The sequence below is a fragment of the Bos javanicus genome, chromosome 11 (assembly GCF_032452875.1).
Source record: "Bos javanicus breed banteng chromosome 11, ARS-OSU_banteng_1.0, whole genome shotgun sequence".
Lineage (NCBI taxonomy): Eukaryota > Metazoa > Chordata > Mammalia > Artiodactyla > Bovidae > Bos > Bos javanicus.
Genome location: NC_083878.1, coordinates 25982934 through 25993507, shown reverse-complemented (window position 1 = coordinate 25993507; position 10574 = coordinate 25982934). Strand labels below are relative to the sequence as shown.

Genomic DNA, 10574 nt, shown 5'->3' with positions numbered 1-10574 from the left:
GTTTGGGATAGGCTTAGGTCTCCCCCAGGAGACCGCAGATGTCAGCCAGACCTGGCCCCATAGGAACCACCTGAGACCGGACAACCATGATGAAACGCACACGTGCTCAGGAGATCCGCAGAACTCCGGCTGGAATGCACTGTTGGTGGGCTGGAGAAATACCTCCTAGAGGAACTGCAGCCCCACACCAGAAGGAGTTTGTTAGGAAGTACCCCCCACCTGGCGCTGCAACGAGGGGAGGAACTTGAGTGGTCATATGGCACAGGATAGCCAGCACTGCATCCACTTCCACCCCTGGACCAAGCGGCCATTCTCCTGTTCCAATCCGGTTGAAAACTTGGATTGTGCTAGGTACCCAGGATCTACCCCCAAACAGGGCCTGTAGCCTAAATTCCAAAGTCCAGAGACTGAATCTTTCAGCCTTTCTCAGGGAGCACCTTGATTTTTGAACCTTTATTGTGATGCTTTGTATCAGGTCTGTCTGTACTAGTTTGCTGTGGTTAAAAAACAACTAACAAAACAGCTTGCACTTGTATTCGTTTTCAATTCTATATTTCTCTGCTCCATGTCTTTTCTCTCCTCAAAATCTATTTCAATTAAGAAAAGAAAAAAAAAAACACCACACAAAAATCCCAGCAGCACAGGCTTTAGTCTCACTAGCCCTACGGCTGTCTGAGCTAAGGGGCTGAGGGCCAAGGGCCAGGTGAGTACACTGGAGAGCGTCTGGCCTGGACCCTGAAGTAAACGGAGCCTGGCATCCACCCTCTTTTTTAGTTAGGGGGTACATTAGTTTGTTATTGCTTCTATATCAAATACTACACGCTTGGTAGCTTAAAACAACACACACTCACTTTATTATAGTTCTGCAGGTCAGAAGCCCGAAATGGGTCTTATGGAGTTAAAAATCAAGGTGTCAGCATGGTTGTGTTCCTTGTCTTTCTGTTCTTTCTTTCCGCCTGCATTCCTTGGCTCGTGGCTCTTCCCTTCATCTTCAGAACACGTCATGCTAACCCCTGCTTGTGTTAGCACATCTTTTTCTGATTTCAATCCTCCTGCCCCCATCTCATGAGGACTCTTGTGATAGAGGTCACCTGGAAATCCACAATAATCTCATCTCAAAAATCCTGTATTTAATCACATTTGCAAAGTCCCTTTTACCACATAAGATAACATATTCACAGGTCCCAGGATTACCACATGGACATCTTTGGGGAATCTTTGTTCAGCCTACCATTGCGGGTGCTGAAAATTAAGTGAGAGGCCAGTGTTCTTGCCTGGAGAATCCCAGGGATGGGGGAGCCTGGTGGGCTGCGGTCTATGGGGTCCCACAGAGTCCGACGCAACTGAAGCAACTTAGCAGCAGCAGCAGCAGCAGTAGTGAGCCCAAGAGGGCTTGTGGTTGACCATCAAGTGTGAGTGGGGAAAAAATAATAGACCATTTATTGAACATGTTTTCTGTTCTAAAAACCCAGATAGGCACTTCCCACGTGTAATCTCATTTACTTATCACAGCAATGTAGGAAACTCAGTTCAGTTCAGTTCAGCTGCTCAGTCGTATCCGACTCTTTGCGACCCCATGAATCGCAGCACGCCACGCCTCCCTGTCCATCACCATCTCCCGGAGTTCACTCAAACTCACGTCCATCAAGTTGGTGATGCCATCCAGCCATCCCATTCTCTGTCGTCCCCTTCTCCTCCTGCCCCCAATCCCTCCCAGCATCAGAGTCTCCTCCAGTGAGTCAGCTCTTCACACGAGGTGGCCAAAGTACTGGAGTTTCAGCTTTAGCATCATTCCTTCCAAAGAAATCCCAGGGCTGATCTCCTTCAGAATGGACTGGTTGGATCTCCTTGCAGTCCAAGGGACTCTCAAGAGCCTTCTCCAACACCACAATTCAAAAGCATCAATTCTTCGGTGCTCAGCCTTCTTCACAGTCCAACTCTCACATCCATACATGACCACTGGAAAAACCATAGCCTTGACTAGATGGACCTTTGTTGGCAAAGTAATGTCTCTGCTTTTGAATATGCTATCTAGGTTGGTCATAACTTTCCTTCCAAGGAGTAAGCGTCTTTTAATTTCATGGCTGCAGTCACCACCTGCAGTGATTTTGGAGCCCAAAAAAACAAAGTCTGACACTGTTTCCACTGTTTCCCCATCTATTTCCCATCAAGTAATGGGACCAGATGCCATGATCTTAGTTTTCTGAATGTTGAGCTTTAAACCAACTTTTTCACTCTCCACTTTCACTTTCATCAAGAGGCTTTTTAGTTCCTCTTCACTTTCTGCCATAAGGGTGGTGTCATCTGCATATCTGAGGTTATTGATATTTCTCCCGGCAATCTTGATTCCATCTTGTGCTTCATCCAGCCCAGCGTTTCTCATGATGCACTCTGCATATAAGGGAAACTAGCTATTATTAAAAGATGAGAAAACAGATGAGAAACAGTGGTAAAGCGTCACACTTGTGTCTCTGACTCAATCCTTTCTCTTAACCTCAAGAAAAGTCAGTTTTCTCATTTGCACAATGGAGACAGTGATTAGCTGATATTAATACATTTGTATAAAGATTAAGAGAGCTATCCTCTGCGAAGGGCTGAGAAGAGGTGTGGCTTGTGTTGAGTGCCCATTAATGCTGGATGTTACTATTATAGACCTGACCTTCCCTGGTCTCTCCTTGCTCAAGTCCCTCCTCTCAAGGGCAGGGAGAGCATCACCATGTGCTAAGCCAATTCTGACCAAAGAAGGCAAAAGCTCTGGCAACGTAACTCTAGGCAAAGTAGGCTGTAAGTGCTGAGATTAGTGTGTGGCCAGAGAACTGGTACCATGAGACACTAGGGTGGAGCATTCAGTTGAAAGGAGACACTATTTTGCACGATATTTTAAAATAAAGATGAATGGCCCTATTTTGTAGATTTTCTAACAGAAGTGCCCACAGAAGTGAACTGGGCTTTGCCTGAAAGGGGCAAGAGTGTTAACTATATTTCAAGTAAAGTAAAAGTTGCTCAGTCGTGTCCGACTCTTTGTGACCCCACGGACTATTCAGTCCATGGATTTCTTCAGGCCAGAATACTGGAGTGGGTAGCCTTTCCCTTCTCTAGGGGATCTTCCCAATGCAGGAATCTAACCCAGGTCTCCCGCATTGCAGGCGGATTTTTTTTTTTTTAACCAGCTGAGCTACAAGGGAAGCCCAAAAAGGTATTTGCTAGTTGCATATGACTTACAGCCATGTCTACCACACAGTGCATTCTATTCCCAACCCTGCTGAGTAACTCTGGTTTCCTCTCTGCCCTTTATTTATAGAACATAACTATATTTACTCATACCCCAAAATGCTCCAAGCAGCTATTCTGCAGGCTTTCAACTCAGTCCTTCCAGAGGAATAGGACCACTACAGTGTATTCACTCGAACCAGAATCCTAGAAATCATCTCCAATTTTTCTCTCTCACCTCCTGCTGTATTCAATCAGCCCGCCCTGAGTTCTATTGACTGGGCCTCCTAGTCATTTTTTAACACCATTTAAGTTCCTTTCAAAGGTACTTTTCTACTATGTTCCACAAGTAGAACAGCTGAAAAAGGGTATTTGGAGTATTGAACAATATATCTCCAAAACATTACCCCAAACTAGTCAATTTCTGTCCTCACGGCTGAAAGAACTTGTCCGAGAATTCTCATTCTAGACACAGGAAATATGAATACGGAATAGTACACAGGTATATGGAAGCAGCCTAAGTGTCTACTGACAGATGAATACACAAAGAAGATGTGGTGTATGTGTGTACACACAATGGAATAATACTTGGCCATAAAAAGTGAAATATTGCCATTTGCAGCAACATGGATGGATCTAGAGAATATCATACTGAGTGAAGTAAGACAAAGTCAAATATTATATAATATCACTTACATATGGAATCTAAAAAATAATACAAGCGAAGTTATTTATAAAACAGACCTATGGACAAAGAAAACAAATTTATAACTTCCAAAGGGGAAGGGGGGAGGAGTAAATTAGGAATGTAGGATTAACAAATACACACTACTCTATACAAAATGGATAAACAACAAGAACTTACTGTATAGCACAAGGAACTATATTCAATTCCTTATAATGACCTATACAGAGAAGAATCTGGAAAAGAATATGTACGTATAACTGAATCAATCACTTTTCTGCACTCTTAAAATTAATATTGTAAATCAACTATAGTTTTTAAAAAACACAATCTTTACCTTTTCCAAGAAATTCTGTTTTACAAACTTTGTTTTCTCCCCTCACAGGACCCAGCTGAGTCCTACTCTCTTAAAATTTAAATCAAGCTTTCCATCCCTTCTTGTCCTAGAGATTTCTTCTCCAGATGTCCCAAAGAAACAGTGGTAGGTATCTACAAGTTTGCTCCTCTGAAGAGATTTTGTTGTTGTTTAGTTGCTAAGTCATGTTCGACTCTTTTGCAACCTCATGGACTCTAGCCCTCTAGGCTCCTCTGTCCTCTGTAAGAATACTGGAGTGGGTTGCCATTTCTTTCTCCATGGGATCTTCCTGACCCAGGGATAAAACCCCCATCTCCTGCATTGGCAAGTGGATTCTTTACCACTGAGCCACCTAATTTTTACATACTCACTGAAATTTTCTTTTAAAGCTTAAATATGTGATTTATGTAAAAAAAGTTATATGCATCAATATGAGTTTTAAAAACATAATAATGAGCAATTTTTATAAACAAAATAATATTCTATTTGAATGTTGTATTTCAAAATAAGCATATTATTTAAACTGAGCTGACAAGCTTTTCTAACATACTTCTGGATAGGAAGTTAATAACCTAAAATCTATTTGTAAATATTTATTTTATGTATCTTTCTGGATGAATTCTGTAGTCCACATGAAAAAATACACTATCATTCAAACAGTGCTGAAATAAACAACTTGGTAAGTGAATGCCCCCTGTAATTTCACCCCCAGAAAAATCACTGTCGACATTTGGTGAGCATTCATCCTGGCTGAACTCCTTATTGAAAGCCAAAAATAATTCTGTAGTTTGCTGCCACATAGTGGTAAAGTAAGCATCACTGCACATGAACAAGGAAGAGAACTTGATGGTCTATTATCCCAAGCTAACAAGGAGATCCAACCAGTCCATCCTAAAGATCAGTCCTGGGTGTTCATTGGAAGGACTGATGTTGAGGCTGAAACTCCAATACTTTGGCCACCTCATGCGAAGAGCTGACTCATTTGAAAAGACCCAGATGCTGGGAGGGATTGGGGGCAGGAGGAGAAGGGGACGACAGAGGATGAGATGGTTGGATGGCATCACTGACTTTATGGTCATGAATTTGGGTAAACTCTGGGAGTTGGTGATGGACAGGGAGGCCTGGCATGCTGCAGTCCATGGGGTCGAAAAGAGTCGGACACGACTGAGCGACTGAACTGAACCGAACTGAAGAAGTATTTGGTGAGTTACGCAGGGCACAGTACTAGTCAACAAGGACCCAAAAATGGTTCCTGTCTTGGAAAAGTTCATAAATTAGTAGGAAGACTGGCAAGGATACAAATAACTAGCACGTCTCAACAAAGTGACAATGCTGAGACAAAACTACTGGTAGAAAAAAACCCAGAATTTCTCTATCACACACATGAAATTTCACTGAGGAGGTGATATGTGAGATGGATTTTTGAAGTGTGAGCAAGTTTCTTGGGTGGAAATAGAAAGACCTTCTGAGCAGACAGCACAGTACAATGCATGAAAGATTAGTGCTTTTAGGAAATATTGAGAAGGTCTCACAAATTGGAGCCTGGTGTATGGGGAAGGAAAGAAAGAGTACATAGAAGACAGCCAATATGTGCTCTTAGGTAGGGAAGGAATAAGATCAGAATCCTTACACATAATAAACCTAGATTTTTTATTTTTAAGGGAATTTGTTTAATTATTAAAATAAATATTTACACTGAGCATAGTTAATTCAGTGGCTTTCTTCACATTTTTTTTAAAGAGTCACAGAAGTTCCATTTATGTTTTAAGCAGTTGAGATGGTAAAGATTCTGTCTCTACTTCATAGGAAATAATTACATTCAATGACTCCTCATAACAGCCATTGCTTTTGAAGCACTGGTTGGGTTGGCATCTGTGATGGTAGCCAAATAAATGAGATTTCCATGTAACACATGCTGGTACTGGGTTCACTTGTTTGCCAGGCTTTTGTTCTGATACTCAGGATATAGCAGATCAGCTGATCATTCTCCTTTAGGACCCATTGGATCATTTTGATTGACTTCTGCTCTGTCTGTCAGCCAGTCTGGTATGAAGGCTGCTGACATCCATGCCCCATGAAGCCCTGTGCATCTGGTAAACCTAGCTTTATGATTAAATTCTGTGGCTGTCTTCTATGAAAATGTATGTCATTAAAGGCAAGTAAGTTTGTAAAAACACATGTAAGAACATTTAAGTGTTTCCATAAGGTCTACTGTGGAAATTATAATCAAACAACTCATAAATAATTTCTTACTTGTGATCCATTAGTCAGTATATTTTAAGTATTAAGAAAAATTTGCAGATGTGTTATAGACAGTGGTAGCTAGCCTCTAAAGTGGCCCCCCAGTTACACTGGCCTTCTGGCATTTATCAGTTGGTGTAGTCCCCTCTCATAATGACCAGTACAATGAGAAGGGCTGACCTTTGTAATCAGTACTGTATTGTTGAGATGGTATGTGACTTCTGGGGCTGGGCCATATGAACCATTGAAGCTTCTACCTTGCTCTTTCTGGGGAAGGCCAGCTACTGTGTTGTGAGAATGCTCAAGTAGCTTGGGGGAGAGGCCCACACAGGGAGTAACTAAGGCCTTTTGTTAACAACAAGCACCACTGAATTAAGTTATCTTAGAAATGGATCCTCTAACCCTAGGGTACGCCTTTGGATGACTGCAATCTCATCAGAGACCTCTGGCCAGAAGGACTAAGCCAAGTAGCTGCTGAATTTCTGACCCACAGAAACTGTGAGATAATAAGTGTTAATAGTGTTTATGGGCTTCCCTGGTGACTCAGATGCTAAAGAATGTGACTGCAATGCAGGAGACCTGGGTTTGATCCCTGGGTTGGGAAGATCCCCTGGAGGAGGGCATGGCAACCCACTCCAGTATCTTGCCTGGAGAATCCCCATGGATAGAGGAGTCTGGTGGGCTACAGTCCATGAGGTCATAAAGAGTTGGACATGACTGAGCAACTAAGCACAGCACAATAGTGTTTTAGACATTAAGTTTCAGTTCAGTTCAGTTCAGTCACTCAGTCATGTCCGACTCTTTGCGACCTCATGAATCACAGCATGCCAGGCCTCCCTGTCCATCACCATCTCCTGGAGTTCACCCAGACTCACGTCCATTGAGTCAGTGATGCCATCCAGCCATCTCATCCTCTGTCGTCCCCTTCTCCTCCTGCCCCCAATCCTCCCAGCATCAGAGTCTTTTCCAATGAGTCAACTCTTCGCATGAGGTGGCCAAAGTACTGGAGTTTCAGCTTTAGCATCATTCCTTCCAAAGAAATCCCAGGGCTGATCTCCTTCAGAATGGACTGGTTGGATCTCCTTGCAGTCCAAGGGACTCTCAAGAGTCTTCTCCAACACCACAGTTCAAAAGCATCAATTCTTCAGTGCTCAGCCTTCTTCACCGTCCAACTTTCACATCCATACATGACCACTGGAAAAACCATAGCCTTGACTAGATGGACCTTTGTTGGCAAAGTAATATCCCTGCTTTTCAATATGCTATCTAGGTTGGTCATAACTTTCCTTCCAAGGAGTAAGCGTCTTTTAATTTCATGGCTGCAATCACCACCTGCAGTGATTTTGGAGCCCCAAAAACTAAAGTCTGACACTGTTTCCACTGTTTCTCCATCTATTTCCCATCAAGTAATGGGACCAGATGCCATGATCTTAGTTTTCTGAATGTTGAGCTTTAAGCCAACTTTTTCACTCTCCTCTTTCACTTTCATCAAGAGGCTTTTTAGTTCCTCTTCACTTTCTGCCATAAGGGTGGTGTCATCTGCATATCTGAGGTTATTGATATTTCTCCTGGCAATCTTGATTCCAGCTTGTGCTTCTTCCAGCCTAGCGTTTCTCATGATGTACTCTGCATATAAGTTAAATAAGCAGGGTGACAATATACAGCTTGACATACTCCTTTTCCTATTTGGAACCAGTCTGTTGTTCCATGTCCAGTTCTAACTGTTGCTTCCTGACCCGAATACAGGTTTCTCAAGAGGCATGTCAGGTAGTCTGGTATTCCCATCTCTTTCACAATTTTCCACAGTTTATTGTGATCCACACAGTCAAAGGCCTTGGCATAGTCAATAAAGCAGAAATAGATGTTTTTCTGGAACTCTGTTGCTTTTTCCATGATCCAGCGGATGTTGACAATTTGATCTCTGGTTCCTCTGCCTTTTCTAAAACCAGCTTGAATATCTGTAAGTTCACAGTTCACGTATTGCTGAAGCCTGGCTTGGAGAATTTTGAGCATTACTTCACACGCTAGTAAAGTAATGCTCAGACATTAAGTTTAGGAATCATTTATTATGTATCAATAGGTAAGTAATAGAAGTGTCATACTTTCTTTCATTGACTTGGGGACAAACTTATATTACCAAATAACATTTTTATTATATTAACAAAGAACAAAATATATTAACAAACAATAAATCATATTCATAGCTCTAGTACATGCTTTTGGATTTCATTTTACACATGAAACTATTAAACAGGGATTATGATGAGGGATTTCTTAATTACATTAATCACCATGCATTGCTGGCAGCTTATCATAAAGTATACTTTTTTAGGATGTGGTGACTGATAGACTATTATGATTTTTGGTTAAGGAAAACAACACCTATAGGAGATACCCGCAATTGGAGTGAAGTTTATGAACAAGTATTAAGTGAATAGGGAATTAAATCCCATTTTTTGTGGTTTTAAAAGGTCAAATTTTAATTATTCAAATGTAAAAGAAGTTAAAAAATCATTATGTATGAAAATGCATCATTAAATAACTATAAAAATATTCCCTTCCCTAATTGAGGGAATTTGATGCTTTTGAACTGTGGTGTTGGAGAAGACTCTTGAGAGTCCCTTGGACTGCAAGGAGATCCAACCAGTCCATTCTGAAGGAGATCAGCCCTGGGATTTCTTTGGAGAAAATGATGCTAAAGCTGAAACTCCAGTACTTTGGCCACCTCATGCAAAGAGCTGACTCATTGGAAAAGACTCTGATGCTGGGAGGGATTGGGGGCAGGAGGAGAAGGGGACGACAGAGGATGAGATGGCTGGATGGCATCACTGACTGGATGGACGTGAGTCTGAGTGAACTCCAGGAGTTGGTGATGGACAGGGAGGCGTGGCGTGCTGCGATTCATGGGGTCGTGAAGAGTCGGACACGACTGAGAGACTGAACTGAATTGTACCTGCTTTAACAGGTACATATTTAAACTACACTTAAAACCCAGATATAACTTTTCATGATTTTATGTAGCCCACACTTTCACAATAAGATGCCACTTATGTATTTTCTTTTATACTTTTATATATTAAGGATTACCGAGTCTTCAAAAATTCCCTTGGAATACGTTTTTACTAGTAAAATATACAGCTACTTAAAAAATGGTTCATAGCCCAAATTTATGCTATGTTCTGAAAAATGTCAAGCAGAGAATTTAAAATAGTCTCAAGTTGGGCTTCCCAGGTGATGCAAGCAGTAAAGAACCTGCCTGCCAAAGCAGGAGGTGCAAGAGATGTGGGTTCAAACCCTTCTGGAGTTCGAAGATCTTCTGGAGTAGTAAATGGCAACCCACTCTAGTATTCTTGCCTGGAAAATTCCATGGACAGACGAGCCTGGTGGGCTACAGTCCATGGGGTTGCAGAGTCGGACATGACTGAGTGAGCACTTATAAGCTGGCAATGTAAGGTGACTACAAAAAAAAAAAAAGTTCTTTTCCAAACACGTTACTCTCTCAGTCTTTAAAACCTGAACTTTCTCTTGCCTCTATTTCCCCTAAAGTTACCACTCCATTTATTTGCCCCTGTGTACTAGAAGCACTGGAGTTGCCTCTGCTTGATCTCATCATTGTCAGTTCTTTTCCTCCCAGTCTCTTTTACACCCATTCAAACCCACTCCAAGCAAACTTTTGCCCCATCACTCTATGAATGGAAACTTTATCGTTCCAGTTGCTCAGATCAGAAATCTTGGAATCATCTTTAACTCCTCTATTCCTCATACCCTATTTTATCTTTCAGGAAATCCTATTGGCTTACTTCCAAATCATATCCTGAATCTGTCTACTCTTCACACATTCCACTGCTACTGCTGTGATCTGAGCCACCAGCATCTTGCCTGCTTAGTTTATAGCAACAGCCTCTTCACTCACTGGTCTTCCCACTTCTGCTAAAGTCTAGTCTCAACAAAGTAGATCCAGTGGCTCTTTGTAGATTAATCCTATCACTTCCTGCTCAAAATTACTCCCCACTTCACTTAAAGTCCTTGTAAGACTTTACATAATGGAAACTCCCTCGTTTCATCCCCTATAACCTATACCTT

General features: G+C 41.8%; 1 pseudogene; it reads right to left on the bottom strand.

Annotated features, from left to right (window-relative positions):
- Positions 1 to 5467: 5467 nt before the first annotated feature.
- Positions 5468 to 7843, bottom strand: LOC133256518 (SS18-like protein 2; annotated as a pseudogene).
- Positions 7844 to 10574: the final 2731 nt, after the last annotated feature.